Below are 19896 nucleotides of genomic sequence, written 5' to 3' on the forward strand. Positions count from 1 at the left end.
AGTATATTAAAATACAGCAAGGAACTGTGAATATCCACAATAGTTTTTGCAAATATTTTGAGTTTAAATTAGAGGTTGGAAATCATTGCCCTTTTGTGTATACAATCTTCTATTTCCCAAGCCTCTCTGGGAATATGATGTATTAAAATCTGATAAAAATAATCTTAATATGACAATGGAAATCCATTGTAAAAGTTAATGGATTATAGTAACTACTTTTTATAAAACATATAAGTAATCCAGGGATGATTTAAAGTATATAGGCAAAATATGTGTCAATTCAATATCCATACTGCACCATTTCTTCTAAAGGGAGGAAGCAGTCCTACATTCAGTAAACCTGTAACACTTCAGTCCTCCAGATTACCAAAAACCAGATTCCTGAGACTCAGTATATACTGATATGGTTTGACTCAGTTGTCTTGAGAGTTCACTCATGGAAGCCAGTCAAGCAATGAGGATGACATATGAAGCTTTATTTCCTGATGTTGAAGGTTACCCAGAACAAGTTTTCAGTAGTCTTTAGGGAGGAGAATGAAGAGATCTTCTTGAAGGTGTAAATGCCTCTGCCTGTAAGTGAACATATAATATTGATGAAGGGTCACATACCAAATCAACTTAAGACCTGTGACAAATGCCAATACATTCATTCTTGTTTAAGACACATATTTAGAGTGGTCTAACACTACAAATAATAACCATAAAATATAGTCTTATTTTTAATTAACTCAGGATAACTCCATCTACATTATGTATTTAAATTCTTTTAATATACCATTCATTGTATTTAAAAAGTAAAGAAAATATACTCTTTTATTATAATACCATTTGTACTAGAAACCCAGATTCAACCTTGTATAATTATAGAACGAAATGTTTCATGAAACCTGAAAAGATTGCATTTTTAAAACTAAATACAAATTTCTCTATAGCCATATACAGTGTAAAATTCTTATAGCTATATATTATTGGTAATATTTACAAATAGTTTACCATTTGATATGAGTTCAGTAAAAGGAAATAATCTAGTAATTAGAATAAAAATAGACTAAAACAAACTTTCAAAGAAAGGAAGACAATCTTTTGAGATTGTATTCTATTCCTCCTAGAGATTTCTCCTTATTTAGGATTATTAGCTTGTATCCAAAGAAACCTGATACTTTAACATGATCAGAATCATTTCTTTTGATTCACCTATATTCTTACTCCTGTCACTGTTTAAATCCTTCGTGTCTATTATTCCATTCTTGTGCAGTATTTACCATAAGTAAGCATTTCAATTGTTTTGATGGTAAGAATTTTTTTTCCTTATTTGTATGGTACAAATCTTTGAGAAAGATGCTCTCATCAAGTATTTTAATAGCTTTTAGCACAATTACAGTGCTTACCTGTAGGTCAATTACTTCCCCTTGCTTAAATGGATAATTTCTTGGAAAATTCATTAGGGACTCTTCCCTGCGAAGGGCTAAATCTCTATCTCTTATCAGTTGTTCTTTTCCTGTAGCTCTTTAACAAGATAAGACACCCTGTCATATCTGCTGCATCTACATTAGAACACCAGCTGTTGTGGGAGTTTCTTAGACATTGTTTAGGCCGCTGTGATGTGGACATTTCATGGCTATGTGTTTACGGTCAGAATGAGAAGGCACAATCTCATAGGAGATATTTTGGTCCTCTGGTTATTATAAGTTTTCCAAGTCCTCTATCACAATGTTCCCTGAGCCTTAGGTGCAGCAGTTATATAGTAAACATATCACCTGAGGTTATGTACCACATGATGAGCTTTTCTTTTCATTTGTAAACAGATAGTAGTTCATTTTATAACAAGAACAAAAGCTACATGTAAAGAAACAAGAATTTGTAATGCATTTAGTGATTGTACTAGAACAGTAAAATAGTAGTATTATGTCCTCCCCCAAGATTCATGGCTTCAGTATCCACATATAGTTGACTAGCTTTTCAGCAGCAGGCCTGATTTTCCTATCATTTGCTCAGGCCCAGTGTTAGAGTAAATAACACTAGAATAATGACCATTCTACAAATGTGAAATTTATAGAGATTATAAATAATCACAAAAATGACAGGAAAAACATACTGAAAGCTTAAACGTATTTTAGATTAACAAGAAATGTACGAAGTACTCTGTAATGTTTAGTAAAATAAGGTGTAGCCTATTTAAGTAAATTCTGGTATGCTGCCCAATGCCTCCCTGGAACCTGGAGAGTTGCATGGAAAGCTCAATAGAAGACAGTCCCTGAGGACCTTAAGCTCTACTCCTATTAATATGCATCAAGCAAAAATGATCTGTAAAACCACTAAAAAAAAAAAAACAACAAAAAACAAAAACAAAAACAATAAACAAACACAAACATATAAGTACGGGGTGATTTTCTATTCTACAAATATTACATATTATGAACTACATGATGTGAATGAATGTTGGTTTAGTTAGTCGTTAATTACTCTAGTAGTCATTCACATCAAGTTTTTTTTGTTGTTTTTTGTTTTTGGTTTTTTTTTTATGTTTTTACAAATAAGAAAGCTTTCTGGGAAATGTACCATTAGTTTATTTTGTCAGTATGTATTTACCTAAGTTATATGTGTGTTAAGAGGATGTATCTATCTATATATAGATAGATAGATAGATTAGTATATATATATATATATATATATATATATATATATATATATATATTACACAGATACATCCTCTTAACACGATCCAGAAACTAAGGTTACCCATGTACACATGAAACTTCTTTTGATTGACTTTTTCCAGTTTAACTACAAGGACTAAAATTTTACATACTAATCAAAGAGTAAAGTATGATTTGCAATACAGAGTCAGGATTCCATGGGTCTGTGCTAGGACAATACTATTTAAAAATATTATATCCAGCTGCATTGGGAATGAGAAGCAGAGAGAAAGAAAAACAGAGAAAGAGAGGAAAAAGAAAACACAGTAAATACAAAAATGAAGAGACATAGAGAAAGAGATGGAAGGATGGATAATATTGAGATGGATCAAATTACAACACCAATTAATAATTTGTGCTGTAGACTATGTAGAAAGATCGGCAGTTTCCCCTTTAATGTGGCACACTAGAAAAGTAATTTGGCTCTGGATGCAAACTTTTTACAAAACTTGAATGCAAGTTGGAACTACTAATGTAAGAATCCCATGAGAGAAGTGAAAGGAAAGGTTAAGAATGAGGGCTGTGCTAGTGCCCATTTTTAACCCTACCCATTGATCATTTCAAGAAACCTCTGGTTACTGTGCGTCCCCCAGACAAGACATGCTCCTCAAATTCAACTTGTATATTTGGCAGATTAAACAACATTATTGTAAAAAAAAAAAATGAGGGCTGTGTTAACAGCTGACAAATGCTAACTGGTAACGTACTTCTAGCAGAGTTGTGCTATTGCCTTTTCATTTTATTTCTCCTTAATACTATTTTGATTATTTGATTTTCTTGTGACAAGGGCTCTATATTAATGATAAAAGTGCATTTCATGAACCAAAATGATTTAAACATAGCTTTCAGATTAACTCTTCCCAAAATGTGCCCCTGGGATTTCAACTTTTCCTGACTCAAGATATTTCTCTTCAAGGTATAAAACCACTTTCAAGTGTAATAGTAAAGTAAACAGTGTTATAATTTGTTTGATTGAACCTGCATGGATTGTTATTCATTAAATGACAAAACCTAAGACTAAGGGAAAAAACTCTCATTGTTTTAAAAAGATGTGCCCCAGGGCATCCAAATTTAGTTTCAAGTAATGATGGGTTTCAGAAAGCTTTTCAACTCTGCCAAATCATTACATGCATATATTACTCATTGAAAACAGAATATGTAGAAATGACTCTTAATGATAAGTACTTATTAAATGTGTTTTAATTCCAGCTAATATCTTCTAAGGACTTCTGGGTAATTTGAGGGCTCATTTCTCTAAGAACAGAGAGACAGAGCAACTATACACACATTGATATAGTATTGGCTAATTCACAATTGGCAGTTTAAAGTTCTCAACTTGATCTCAAAAAGAGTTGACTCTGCTGGACTCTGTTAAATCCTAATAGCAGTGAAGAGAAATAAACGGCCTTTACAGAAAAAACGAAAACAAAAACAAAAACAAACTGGCCTGTGATATAAACACTCTAATCAAAGTGCATGCTTCAGATTAACACATATTAAACATTGTTCAGATTAATATGCATTCATAACTTAAGCCCCACATAAAGAACAGAAAACAAGATGTTTCCTGAATTTCTGCAATCCTAAGGAAAATCATTTGTTAGTGGGTGAGTGCATAAAGGTATGCAACAGATATTTTGGTAAAAGTTTTCTAAGTGCCCTCAACATTTCTATGCTTTTTCTCTTGACTCAAGAATCTATTTTTATACAGTTGCATCTTTTTCATCAGCTGCTCTTATTTTCCTGTGGTCTTGGTGCTTCTGGCTGCAGAATGGATCAATCTTTCGACTTACAAAATTACTCAAAATGGACTTGATTCTTTCAACCTTTCTACTTTAAATGTCAGTAAAGCTTGCATGACCAGGGCAGAATGTACCTTCCCTTGATTCCATGCCACCTGAGTACCTTATTTTGTGTTTCTTAATAGAGGAAAATTACCAGTGACTGACCTGAGTGCTTTAGAAATAAAAACTCAACTTGGAATTCAAGTGGCTTCACCTCTCTTATTAATGCCCTTCAGAAATTAGTGCAGAAATCTCTTGAAATTTCAGAAATGGTTCAGTCATTGGTTACTTCTGTGGTTTAGAGCCCAAGTAAAAGACATGTAAAATTTAAATTATATTTTACTTAAAATTAGTGGGAAATTAAAATGTCATGTTAGGGATGTTATAAACTTCTCAATAGGCTTCATGGCAATAACATTTTCATTAAATACATTTTGTGAAACAAAAACATCATTAGCCTTTTTATGATATTTTCCCAATGCATTTTCTTCTTTGTTTCAATAAGCAGAGTAGGCATATCCATCCAATTGCCTTACATTTGGGCAGATGAAGAAAACAAGTCATTTATATACTCCATATTACAAATATGAGCACACCCATTTTATTTCATATTTTGAGAGCTTTATAGTTTTGAAGGAATTTTAAAAGGTCCCTTATGAGACTTTGATTTAAATGACAATTTATTCCATTCTAAAACATTAGAAAGTTCAATAAAATATCCTACTAGCTTATAATAAATGCTCAAGTTTTAACCTTATAATAGCCCAGAATTTAGAATCTCTCATATAATATTCTGAATTTCAAATATGTTTACTTATAAAATGAAACTTTTAAGTATTCATCAAGAATTAATTAGATGGCTAATCAGGGTATTTAAGAAAAGCTTGTGTTTATAGGAAGCAGATCCTGTTGCACTGATTTATAAGAAAGGATCTCAGTATTAATATTGAAAATAAAATGGTCACCAAAGGTACATGTGCTAAGGTTCAGCTCTCATCTGATGGTGGTATTTTTCAATGCTTCTGGAAGTTTACAGGAAAGGAACTCTTGAGTAAACACAGTTCACTCGGTGCAGGTCCTTGAAACTAATGCTATAATTTTTTCTTTCTCTGCTTCTAGTCTGCTAGTAGGTGAACAGCTCTTCCTCCTCCTTTCAACTTCGACTTTCTGGAATTTCCCACAGGGTAAGGCAAGTAGTACCATTAGAAATAATAGATATCAACAAAAAGTGATATACTTTCACATTCTGGGTTTTGACCAGTAATTACATTTCATAATTTTTTCCATATGCATGCAATTCCAAAGACTGATAATGTTCTAATTTTAAATATATGTAACATTATAAGAATAATATACAATTAATAAATGGAAAAAGATGAAAAAATCATTTCAATATCAACTGTTTTATTGATTCCAAATATGTACCACTTCTCTCTAACAAAATAATACAACAAATAATCTTTCAGTTTATTGGAACAATTTGTTTTACTGAGGACAAGATGCAGCTTCTGGGAATCTCATTTAAGCTTTAAACATCAGAAAATAATGAGAAATAGTACAGGTAAAAAATTGTGAAGATAATATAAAATGTAAGTTAAATGGAAAAATATAGTCAAAATTTGACTATATTTTATAGTTTAACTATAGTTTAATATGAACTCACTGAAGAATTTGAAGTGTGTATAAACTAGCTGAAATTCCCAATGACTGTTTTACTTGAAATATACATAAAGAACTCAAATCCTAGATAGTATATTTTTAAAAATAATTTATAAATTCGTTGAGAATTCCATACAACATACTAACATCATAATTACCCTCAACTTCTCTCCTAACCTTCCATCTAGAAGCACTCCCTACTGCACAATCTATTGCCCTATTTTTTCATCAATTTAATAACCCATCAACTCCAATTTGTTCTGTTCATAGACTCCTAGATGTGAGATGTCTGCTGGCACAATTATGTCAATATTACCTATGCTATAGTCATTGGAATAAGGGAATCTTAATTAAGAAAATGCTCCCAAACAGATTGGCATGTGAGCAAGCCTGAGGTATATTTTATTAATTAATAAGTTATGTGGGGTATGCATGTTCCAGAAAGGTTGGGGCTACCCTTGGTTGATCAATTGTGGTACAAGAAGGTAGGTTAAGAAAACCATGAGTAGTAAGCCAGCAAACCTCACTCTTCTTCAACTTCTTGATGAGTTTCTGCCCCTAGTTTCTTACCTCGAAATCCTGGCCTGTTTTCTTTTATTAGTGGTCTATAAAATAGAAGTGGATGTGGTCATGAACCTGGATGTGGAAGTCCAAGTGGAAGAAGTAGAAGGGCAACAATTCTTTCCTCTGTCAGTTGCTTTTTGGTCACAGTATTTTATCACAGAAAAAAGGAAGTGAACCAAGATAAGAGCGGCCTACTGGAACATGCTCAACCTATTAAGAGATGCACCCTTAAGAAAACTGACTCTCCTTTTCCCAGAATCTATCAACTGTTTAAAACATTTTGTTGGCGATGAGTTCATAAACCTCCCACTGAAGCTAAAATTTTGATTGGGTTGACCTTATGCAAATCCTCTGCATGAAACCACATCTGAGTACAGTGATCCTGTCAAGGTCTGAAGGTAGGATTTTGCTACAGTCTTTTCTAACATCGGGCTCTTAGCATCATTCTTACCTCTCTACTATAATGCTCTTTGGGGAACTATAATAAGATGCATAAGATTCATTTTGTGGCTGGGAAGGTATTCTCTGGACTTTCTTCAGATGTGTATTTCTGTGATAACTAGTGCCCACTGCACAAGCTTTCTAGAAAAGCAAATATTCGTGAATATTAAATAAAAACTTCCAGAGATAATGCTTTATTTCATTTCAAGTTATATTAGGGAGACATAGTAATAAAATCACCGTTACTGCTGACACAAACATAGAAACATTGATCAACAAAATGGAATGAAGTATTCAGACATAAAAGTCTATATACCTATAGGCATCCAATGTTTGACAAAGGTGCCAAAAACATTGGAGAAAAGACAGCATCTTTAACAAATGGATATAAGTATGTAGACAAGGCTACTTGCTCCTTTACTCTTCTCACCCGTACAAATTAAGTCCCAGCTGATCAAATTTTTTAAGGCAATATCTGAACATTGCAGTAGAAAGAGTAGAGAGAGTATTTTAGAACTTGGGTTCAGATAAGGACATTTTGTAAAGGACTCTAGTGGCCCACGAGAACAAGTTGAATTCCACGACATTAAATAGATTCTGTACTGTGAAAGAAAATGTATATTGGCTAAGGAGGTGGCCTAGAGAATGGAAAACGTGTTTTTATCAGCTTGTTCATTTGATAGTATATTGATATCTAGAAAGTATAAGGAACTCAAAAACTAAAATTAAACACCAGAAAAAAATGTGATGAAAAAAATTGGGTTAATAAATAGAGAGTTTAAGGAAGAAATACAAATAGCAAAGACATATTTTTAAAAGTGATTAAAATTTTTAGGTTTCAGGGAAATGTAAATCAAAACTACTTTGCAAATGCACATTACTTCAGTAAGAATGTCATGTTTCTCCACTCAGAATGTCTAAGATTAAGTAAACAAAGGAAGACAAATGCAGGCAAACATGTGGGGGTTACAGGGAACTCTCATACCCATCGTGGGAGTCCAAACTCCTAAAGCCATTATAGAAATAATTGTGGCAGTTTCCCAGAGCACTAAATATAGATCTTATTCATGACTTAACCTTAGCCACTCCTTAACATACATCTATAGGGCTCTCCTTCCTACTATAGCGATGTATGCTCATCTATGCATGTGTCTGACCTATTTACAATATCTAGGTAATGAAAATAGCTTTGAAGTCTCTCAGGTGATAAATGTTTACTGAAAATATGGTACATCTATACAATAAAGTTCTGTATAACTGTAAAAAAAAAAAAAGCAGACTATGAATAAGTGGATAGAGCTGGCTGGAAAATACCATACTGAGTTAGCACCCCAGACCTAAACCAACAAGTACTGGATGTTCTTATATAGGATTTGAGCACCAAATGTTTAGATTTGTGTGCTTAATTTGTGAAACAAAGGAAATTAAATTAAAAGTGTTGCATTTTAGAGGAAGGGATAAAAAGATCTTAATGAAGGAGGGTAATAAAGATGGATACTATTTAGGGGAATTAGAAATCACAGTACAGATAGTTTAAGTTGAGAAGAAAGATGGGGTTGTAGAGCTTAGAGCTAAGAAGGTAGTTTAGGGATATGTAACTAATGATAATTGCTTGGATAATGCCAAATGAAAATCTTCCTAAACACAAACACACACACACACACACACACACACACAAACACACACTCAAACATACACACTGGTTTTACTGAACTTACATTTCCCTTGCAATTTTGTTACTTCTATCCTTCAAGAAGCAATAATTTGGAAAACAAATTCACAATGTCAGGCATAGAAAGCTTCTACCTTCAGAAATGTGGTCACAAGTGTCACATAGCCCCCGAAGGTAATATAGGGTAATTATGTTACTTTTGATTGTGACCCAAAACTTGACAGGAAATATCTATTGTTGAAGACAGTACAAAACTTTGTCACAGGTTGTAAGGAAATCAAGTCAGTACTGACCAGAAAGATCTTTCATTTTTGAGGAAGTGAGGTCATTATCTTACTTACCAAACAATGTACCTTGAAACTGCAATGATGATTGCTGTGTTACAATAGAGCCACAGGTACAATAGGGGCAGCATTGTTATCAGGATGATTATTGATGGATTGGAAGTCTCTTCTTTAAAAGAAAAAACACATACCTATTATTTTGCAATATGGACACAATATTGAATCTTTAAAGCAGCACAACTCTCAGACTCATCAATGAAGTTTATATTAGCAGTAAAGTATTTTTAATAAGAATTAGTTTATCCTCCAAATAAAAGGTATTTAAAATATAAGACAGGAAGAAAGATCAAATAAACTATTTTCAGTTAGAATATGATCTGAATTTAGCCATAAATAAATGATGAAGTATAATGTGCTTTGTAAAATTAGAAGCTTAAGGATGTGGTGTTATCACTTTATAATGAAACTGTGTGACACTCACTATGAGTATTTTAGTTAAATATTTACTCCAGAAAATATACAATATAAATCACACATAAGAGCAAAATCAGATGATGACAGTGCTGGCAAAATAGGGACACAGGGATCCTTAGAGACAATCTCACCAAATCGGTGAACTCCAGATTCAGTAAGGAAGAAACCTGTCTCATAAAATAAGGAGGGGGAAAAATTAAATGGAGAGAACTTCTCATATTTTGAAGATCTGGATTTCACCTGAATACACATTAAGGTTAATAGAGGGAAAAAATTCACAAAAACACAAACACACACGCAAGCTTAAAAATACTACAGTATACAAAATATCAGTAAACATGAAAAAAGGATTTATACTAAATCTTAGCAATGAAAAATAAGACAGGCTGGGCAGTAGTGGCACATGCCTTTAATCCAGCACTTGGGAGGCAGAGGCAGGTGGATTTCTGAGTTTGAGGTCAGCCGGGTCTACAGAATGGGATAAACAGAGAAACCCTGTCTCGAAAAACCAATAAATAAATAAACAAGTAAATAAATAAATAAATAAAAATTTTTAAAAAGACAAATAAGACAGTGCTTGATATTGCATTTAAATTTTCTCCATAGAATATTACTTTGCAAATTTACCAGGCCTAATTTTATACACTACACTAAATAATATTATAATCTCAAAGGTAAATATTTTTGATAATTGTACTGTGATTTTATAATAAATAAAATTTTCTTGATTTTTCTGAAATATAAAGTGAGGAGAGCTGTTATACCTACTGAGACTCAGAAAAAATAATTGTACATAGAAACCAAATAGTTACACAAAGAGACTACACAAAAGATAAAATAGTACAAAACATATTGCTCTCTTTAAAATTAAATGTAACACATGTGGTATTTTGAATATACTTGCAAAATTAAGTGTGAGCTTGTTATACTGACCATGTCAAGTGTCAATTGACTGGCATCAGGGATGTCTGTGTAGCTGCTAAAACACTATTTCTGCTTGTAAAATTATTTGGGGAATGTGAGACCATTTGAAATCTATAGATTCTGGAAAACACAAGATTTACCTGAGTAAACATAGACAGGCATCATCCCTTCTGTTGGGATGCAGAAAAGAACAGAGAGAGAAACAAAAAAGAGATCATTGTCTTTATGGCTGCCATTACAGTCTTCTTTGTTCTTATGAATGAGAACTACTCTTTATATAATTTAAGAGCATTTGAGAAAATCTATTATGGAAATAATATGCATATAAATGTGTTAAAAATGCTTATATCATAATAATGACTTTATAGTTCTATAGGTATATATTCTACTCTTCAGCTTCTCTGGAAACCTCATATATATATATATAATATATATATATATATTATATATATATATATGACAGATCCATTTCTTACACATGCTTTTAAATTAGAAACCATATGTTTCAGATTTATCCTCCTGAAAGATCTATCTCAACCAGTCTTAGGAGAAGTAATATTTTCTAATTCAATAAAACTTTCCACCAAAAAGTTCTGTAGACCACATGAAGCTCAAGAAAAAGGACAAAGTGTGGATACTTCAGTCCTTCTTAGTAGGGGAATCAAAATACCTGTGTGAGGAGATACAGAGACAAAATGTGGAGCAGAAACTGAAGGAAAGGCCATCCAGAGACTTTTCCACCTGGGGATCCATTCCATACACAGACACCAAATCCAGACACTATTGTGGTTGCCAAGAAGTACTTGCTGACTGAGCCTGATATAGCTGTCTCCTGAGAGGCTCTGTCAGTGCCTAACAAATGCAGAAGTAGATGCTAATAGCCATCCATTGGACTGAACACAGGGTCCCCAATGGAGGAGCTAGAGAAAGGACCCAAGGAGCTGAATGGGTTTGCAGTCCCATAGGAGGAACAACAATATGAACCAACCAGTACCCCCAGAGCTCCCAGGGACTAAAACATCAACCAAAGAATACACATGGAGGGACCCATGGCTCTAGCCGCATATATAGCAGACCTTTTGGGACATAAATGAGAGGAGAGATCCTTGGTTCTGTGAAGGCTTGATAGCCCAGTGTGGGGGAATGCCAGGACAGGGAAGTGGGAGTGGATGGCTTAGTGAGCAGGGGTATGGGGGATGCAACAGGGGGTTTTCAGAGGGGAAAGGAGGAAAGAAGATAACATTGAAATGTAAATGAAGAAAATACCTAATAAAATAAAATAAAATAGTTTATTTGGAAAAAAATATTGGTAGAGAAACTGATGTTGGCCTGACAGTAAAATATAATTTCAAAATTATATTAATATCAAATTGAATTTAATATAACAATCCAGAGATTAGAACCCCTATTAATAATCATAATGATAATATACATGTTTTGCCTAATTAGCCACATAATGTATGTTTTTCTACCATTTTGCTGTTTTACATTGTCCTGAAATAGTTGGTTTGTGTTGATTTATTTCATCAAATTCTCCTTGTATTGAAGTAACTCATCTAAGGATTATCATTCTAAAAATAAATGATATGGAACATATTGTGAATTTTAAAAAAAAAAATCAAATTTACTTGCTCATTGTGTATCTGTTTTGCCACCTACCTTGTCTTCAGGGTCCTTGAGTGTGTTTGTTGTGTACACATGTATTTTCTGACATTCTGTTTTGGTGTTTGGAGAGTTGCTTTATAAATTCAGGTTGAGGAATGCTTAGAAGACAAACACATTATTTTTCTTAATATTTCTCCTCAAGCTGGGTTGAGTTTATGTGAAATTACAATTGTTGACATTAATTAGTAATTTTAAAAGAAAAAAATATCTAGACAACTTCTACCCCTTGAGGGAGAAATTAGATAAATGAATACATCAACCATGGAATAATTGATATACTTGTTGTATAGTCTTGAATTTGCTGGTACAGAATTAATTAAAATAATAGACAGCAAATGAATACATGCCGTTGCCTAATACTTTCTTGTTACCATATGCCTTTTTGTTTGTTTTCTTTAAATTATAGTCATTTAGAGCTTAAAAGTGGTTCCTTTTGGACAAGCAATAAAATTTTTCTTATTGAAACTTTAGGAAACAAAACATATTTCAAGAGCTCTAATGCCACTAGAGCTTATCCTTTCAATTTAATATACACTTACTTGTTTTAAAGTGGTTATTTTCTCGTAATATGAGAATAACTAAATACAGGGTTTCCAGTAAGGACTGAGAATAAAAAAAAATTAAAGATAATCCCTATATTAATTTAAACTGTTCTATTAACTTTTGAAAAGGTAAAACATTATAATTTGATTATTTTCACTACCTTTTATAACTTCTCCCAGATCCAAACCTCCATTTCACTCCCACCCATCTCTGTCTCCATATTTCTTTTAAAGTTCATTGAGTACAATATCCATTGTCCTTATACTCCCATTGTATGTTGGTATTCACTGGAGCAGGAATCATAGCTTTAAAGAAAACTAATTTTTCTTCTCACAGACACTATCAATTGTTAGAATCTCTTCAGTTAACAGTAGAACTCCCTGCCTATACTTGCCCACCTGCTGAGTTTTTGTCTGCATTGATCTTGTACTTGTCTTGTATATGCAGTCATAAGAACTATGAGTTCTTATGTGCCACTGCCCCACAGTGCTCTGAAAAACAGTTTCAGCTGTAGTGTTGGTGGTATTGTGATGTGCCTAACTACTTTCTATTACACTCACCCACATTCTCTGGCCCTTATATTCCTTACACACAGACACAGACACACAGACACACACACACACACACACACACACACACACACAGACACACACACACACACACACACACACACACACACACACACAGACACACACACACACACACACACACACACACACACACTTCCATGCTTAGTAAACTTTGGGGATTATGGGTATGATACAGATGTTCTTTTTAACATGGACTGTTCTTATTGTTTGAACATTAATCAGTTATGGGTCTCTTATTCATCACCATGAATGGCAAAAAGAAGCTTCTCGCATGTGGTGTGAAAGATGCTCTGTGAGAATAATGATAAGACATTACTTTGTATCTTGTCTATTTATCCTAATATAATACTAGAATTTTTCTTCTAGGACCTATATGACCTATATAGTCACAGATTCTTGAACTCAGTAATGGTACCATCTTATGAAAAAGAGCTTAAATTCTATCATAAAGTTGGTGATTTCTGCCATTATATTTGTGCTTCTATTGATCCACTCAGGAGAATCTCTTTAGGTCGGCTTGTTATCATAGCTCACAAGAAAAATAGCTGGGTAAATTTATGACTGATACTTCCCCAGTAACAAGCTTAGCATCTTCTAGAGATATAACCTAAGCAGTTCAGATGAAGATTCTAGGTGAGTAATAAGGCTACTTTTCATAGTCTATGATTTATATAAGTTGTATCTTCAGCATTAGGATCTTATTGTCATGTTGTATATGGTAACAAGAGCAACAAATTGCCATGTATGAAGAGAGTATCTGTGACAACATATTAGCTAATAAATAATAATCCAACAAAAGTGCTAACACATTTCTGGTACTGATTTTGTATGTTAGTTTGTGTTGTCAAGTAGGGGTATTACTGCTCCAATATATTTTCAATTCTTTTTATGTCTGTTTAAGTTTGTTTATAGAATTTTTCATTAATAGTGTGCTTTCATGTGTACCTTTCTGGTCTTTAGGAATATTTTTTTCCTTCTTTATTTCTTCTTCTTCCTTCTCCTTTTACCCCTGCTTCACTATACCTATCTGTTCCTGCTTTTCAATCTATTATATTATATTATGTTCTCTCTGATTTGCCTTGAGGCCCCATCAAATGACCCCCTTATTAATTTACGTACCACTTTGGGGATCAAGTTGAATAAATGTAAATCAGCATCTATTAAGTATCTATTCCTCACCTACTCTGTTGTGAATGATGTCAAACCTTAAAATTACTTTTTGTAGTATTTTCCTTCAAGATCAGTATTTTGTAAACTCCTTTAGAAACAGGGGCTAATGTCCAATGAATTGAAAACAAAACAGAACATCCTGGAATGACAATTTTAACTAATAAAGGGAAACATGAGGTAGAACATTCTAGAATACCACGGAGAGTAGCGTGGTAGAACTAAAGGAGCCACATAAAACCAGTTCCCTAATGCTTATTTTATTTATTTCCTTCTTTATTATTCCTGTACTTCAATATTTTCAAGACAAATAGCTTTTCTAATATTAAGCAGTTTTCTCTACTTGAAGACTTCTTTTCAGGAACAGCAACAGAGAAATAAATTGAAATTTTTGTAAAGAGCATGTCCATTAACCCTCAATATTCTACAAGTGAGGAGGATTATGCAAAATAATTGCTTATTAGGATCTCATTATTTATATCAACTTATTTTGTTTCAAACTCTGACTATAGGTTGTCATCTCAGCTTTGTTCAATATCCACTATTTGTGTAGGTTTGAGGGTTCTAGAATTGAAAGAGGCACACCCACATCCCTAACCCAGAAGCCATCTCCAGTTGATGACTAATTACAAAATGAAGGAAGGAAGGAAGGAAGGAAGGAAGGAAGGAAGGAAGGAAGGAAGGAAGGAAGGAAGGAAGGAAGGAAGGAAGGAAGGAATATTAAGTTTTCTTCAAGTGAGTCTCACTGGAAATACAATCCACTCTTGAAGGTATAACCAACACTTTGCAGTAGACGTCTTTAGAGGTTTTTGTATCATAATACACAGCCAGGGCTGTCTTCTGTTTTGGAAGCTTACAGATTCTGTGCATATAAATACATGGCTTCTGAGTTTGGGTTTATATGGGACTTCTGTGTATGCAAATATATGTGCTCTTTGTCTAATTGTATTTCTGGTGCTGGTTCTTATTTTTATTCTTGTTTTATTCTTTTTACTCCTTAGATGCCTGTTTTCTAACTAGATGTAGAAAGGGAACAGGTTTGGAGAAGAGAGAAAGTAGGAGGAACCGGTCGGATTAGGAGAAGGGGAAATTTACTCAGAATAATTCAGGATATGTTGGATGAAAAAAAATTCAATTAAAAAAAAGTTGATTTGTGTCAAAATTTAACACTCGATGATGAGCCATAATTTCTGTTTGTCTGTGTACACAAGTGGTAACTGTGTGCGTGTGTGGGGGTATATGTGTGTGTGTGTGTGTGTGTGTGTGTGTGTGTGTGTGTGTGCGTGTGTGTGTGTGTTGGGTGAGTATGGATGGAGAGAAGGGCATAGGTCATTTTGGATACTGACTTATTTTTAGGGATTAGTTTATATGCTGGTGTGGTTAACAAATCCAAGAGTGTTTATTGGAACCTTAAGGACAATTTCAACTCAAATGATGTAAGAGTATGGGCAGAATTACTGTTTTCAAAGACTTATACTGGTAATATGTGATTATAACAATGGTTGATATTCTTAATAAAATTGATTACTAATGGTGGTCACAATTTTTAAAATACCTTCATAATTATGTGGAGACAGGTGTTTTAAAAATGGGGCATAACACTCTATACAAGTTGCCATATTTTAGCTTGAAATTGGAACCGTCCTTAATCAAGTCCCCTAAAACATGCTTTATAAACTTTGTAGATACTTTAAACATATTTGATCTCAGTCTTCCTTCAGCACATGTATGACCTTCTCTCAGCACTTGCCAAGGAAGATACGAACAGATAGTAAAATCATTTCCAGAGGCTCACGCTTTGATAAACACAATCCAAATTATAATACCTACCCATGAAAATTGAAAGCAGGCCAAATTGCTTCTATTTCTTAGAAAAATAACAGCAATAGAGCAGTCCACTCCTTTATCACTATTGTGGGAAGGCAACCACCTAAATAAATTAAGTTGGCTAGGTTTAAAGTGCCAGGTATAAATTCCCTTCCACTGTGTTGGTCTATAGTCAAGTTAGAGAGCTATCAGATACTATCAAGATAATAATTGCATTATTACACCCTTGGAAATATGCACCTTGTTGGTCATAATGGTAGAGCATAGGTTTTACAGCTAGACAGTGTTATTATTGCTTAGTGCTTACATGACACTTTTTTTTTTTTTTAAACCTATGAGAGCTAGTCCTCAGGGAAGAGGCTTCTAGGTCGGTTCCAGTTGAATTCTCCTAACTATGGTTTTGAAATATGTGGTGTCTTCAGCAATAGGGACTTACCTTCAAGTTCTCGGGGGAATACAAGGGCAATAGCAGGTAAGGTTATAAATCCTAGAAGAGAACCTATTAGCTCTACTTTTTTATACCATTATAATTTCTTTTTTTTTTCCCTCATCTTGAATGTTTTCTTTCAACTGCCAACTGGCACACTTCTTGTTGGCTTTAGATGCAATCTCAAATGTCTTTTCTTTCCTCCACATTGACTTCTACAACTGCTGTAGCTTGTTCTAAGTTTCTAACCCAGGCTTCACATTTTCTAGATCCACAGGAGGTAACTTGGAATGGTTTCATATTCCAACGTTTTTTGTTTTGGCTATGGTGGGTTTTAGTCTTTGTATTATTTGTCTTGTGAGAACATAAAAATATTGTCGGTCTTACTGCTCTCTTATAGTTTCTTGGGCAGGTGGGTGGCAACTGAAAGTCGTTTCTTCCTGGCTTCTTCCTAAGTGTTTTGTCACCTTTCACTAGTTTATCTTTGTTTTTCTTCCTGACCTTTAGGTGACTGGAGTGCTCCATTTCTCTTTGTCTGTTGGTGTCTGGGCCTGGCTGATCAGATGTTTCGGCTGGCAGTTGATTGTTGGCATTCTCTGGTATGCAGGCTTCTTCCTTCAGGCTTAATTCTTCCAGAGATCTGCTCCAGTTACCTGTCCTCTGCAAATTGCCCCCCATGATTAGTGTAGGACACCACCATCCAATTTGGTGTGGCTGACAAGCAGCGCCCACCACCACCACCACCAGCAGCCAGTAACAGCAATAGAATGGCTCGTACATCATAAAGCATCTCTACTCCTGACACTTCTGCAGAGGCTGAGGGGGAAGTTCTGGGGAGGGAAGGAATAAAGAAGCTGGATAAAGAGGTTGTTTCTTCAATACTACCTGTACATCCATTCCAAAAATGATTTACTTCTCCTTCAGTTCTCTATTGTTAAATATCTGTAGTCAAATGGCAACAAGAAAGTAATTTCTTCAAGTCACTACCATAGGTGCTCCCCCCACCTACCTCCCTTTCATTGGTTCAGTCTCCACCATCTTTTCATCTTTTTTTTTTTTTTTCCTTCTTACTGGGAAAAGAAATTTGTTCTTCACTTTTCTTGTAGATTACTTTCTCATGAAACATCCTGATTATCGTCTCCCTCTTCCTGCTTCTCCCTGTTCCTCCCCACATCCCTTCTGAATCCATTCCCTTTTTGTCTCTCATTCGAATTGATATCAACCAAACACGGACAAAATTAAATATAAGATTAAGCAAAAACTGTCAATCAAACATTAGATAAGAAAACCCATCTGGAGGAAAAAGAGTTCCCAAAACAGGTACAACAGTCACAGACCCAGTCATTCTCACAGTCAAGGGGCCCATTAAAACACTGAACTAATAGCTATAATACATTATAGCTGGTGTTGTAGACCCATGTAGGACCTGTTCCTGCTGCTTCAGTCTATGTGAGCTCGTATATGCCTCACTTCGTTGATTCAGAGGGCCTTGTTCTCCTGGGGCCTTCCATCCTCTGGCTCTTAAATGTCTGGCCACTTCTTCCACAGGGTTTCCTGAGCTCTGAGAAGAAGAATTTGATGGAGACTTCCCGTTTATACTCTCCATGTAATATCCGGCTGTGGGTCTCTGTATATGTTTCTATTTGTTGCTTGATGAATCTTCTCTAACGATGGCAGAACAAGTCACTGTGCTCTACGTATCGCAGGAAATCATTAGGATTCATTTTATTCTTACCTTTTCTAGGCCACTTGTGTATGGTTCAGCTTCTCCCGTCTTTTGTCATCATTTGTTCTTTTTGTTTGTACCGGAAATTCCTGTAAAATAATATGACATTAAAAGCTTCCACTCCTAATTCTGAATAATTTTCATAGAAAATGTGAAAGCATCATTTCTCTGCAAATCAATCCTTACTTTATGCTTGTTTAAGTATGGTTCTTAAACTAAGAATGTTTCATTTCATGATTTTTTTTTCCATTCTTACATGATTAAACAATTCCAAGGACAATATTTAATAAGGTAAAAATTACATGAAATTTCAGTGTCAATAAATGCAATTAGGTTAGATACTAGATTTTAAGTTTTTTTTTTTTAAGGTTTATTTTTAATTATGAGAGAGAGGTGGGGAGTATATGCACAGAAGTGTAGGTACCCAACTATTCCAGAGGTACTAGATCCCTCTGGAGCTAGAGTTACACAGAGTTATGTGCTGTCTGGGCAGTGTGCTCTGGAAACTGAAATCAGGATCTTTTTAAGAGTAGTATGTGCTCTTAATCATTAAGTCATTTCTATAGCCCTGGCTTTTTGTTGTAGTTCGTTTGTTTATGATTAGTTTGTTCTATTCAATTGACATCAAGTATCACCCCTCCCATATCCGCCCAGTACCTCCCCCATTCCTCTTTTCTGGAGAGCTTCCCCCAAAGTAACCGTACCCCAGTACCTCCCCACTATCCTCACCTTTCTGGATACCTCATAATACTTCTCTGATAAGAAGCCTTATTTTTTTCCATCAGATAGAGAGACTATACAATAATTCCACTACTTCTAAAAATACGGAGAAATAGCCTTGATATCTCTTTGTTAGTTATGCATTCCATTGCTATAATAAAACATGAGGAAAAGAAACTTGGGAATAAATGGGTTGATTTTATTTTGCAGCTTGTCTATCACCCAGGAAAGTCTAGTCAAGAGTTCAAACCTAGCAGGAATGTGGAGGAAGACATCTACTTCCTGATTGCTCCCCGTGGCTTTCTCAGCCTGCTTCTTACCCATCAGTGATTACTTTGCTAAGCATCGTACCAATCTCAATGAGCTGGGCCCATCTATATCAGTCAGTAGTAAATAATATTAAATATAGACGTAAATCCAGAAAAATTTTTTGGAGCCCGCAATGTAGAGCCATTTTCCCCAAAAGGTCAGGGAACATCACATAACATGGGGCAGACAGATAGTAAGGGTCAGAGGACCAGGACACCTGCTGTGAAATAATGCCTTTTATATATGACAGTAGAGATTACAGCCATGAACAACGCTTACATAGTAAAAACACCAGAAGATACTTCATTGTGGTTGGGAAAAATCTCACAAGATCCTACACGAATATCAAAAGCTGCATGGTAATATATAAACACACATACTCAGAGAGAGAGAGAGAGAGAGAGAGAGAGAGAGAGAGAGAGAG

The 19896-nt window shown here is 34.5% G+C and overlaps 1 long non-coding RNA gene across 1 annotated transcript; it reads right to left on the reverse strand.

Annotated features, from left to right (window-relative positions):
* Window positions 1-464: 464 nt before the first annotated feature.
* On the reverse strand, window positions 465-17452 carry LOC110331024. The gene is made up of 5 exons (XR_002380983.1): window positions 16727-17452; window positions 12703-12766; window positions 10508-10668; window positions 9158-9269; window positions 465-570 (listed from the first exon to the last, which is right to left on the reverse strand). It is a non-coding gene; the product is annotated as an uncharacterized LOC110331024 (long non-coding RNA).
* Window positions 17453-19896: the final 2444 nt, after the last annotated feature.

This window comes from Mus pahari, chromosome 13 (assembly GCF_900095145.1).
Source record: "Mus pahari chromosome 13, PAHARI_EIJ_v1.1, whole genome shotgun sequence".
NCBI classification, from domain to species: Eukaryota; Metazoa; Chordata; class Mammalia; order Rodentia; family Muridae; genus Mus; species Mus pahari.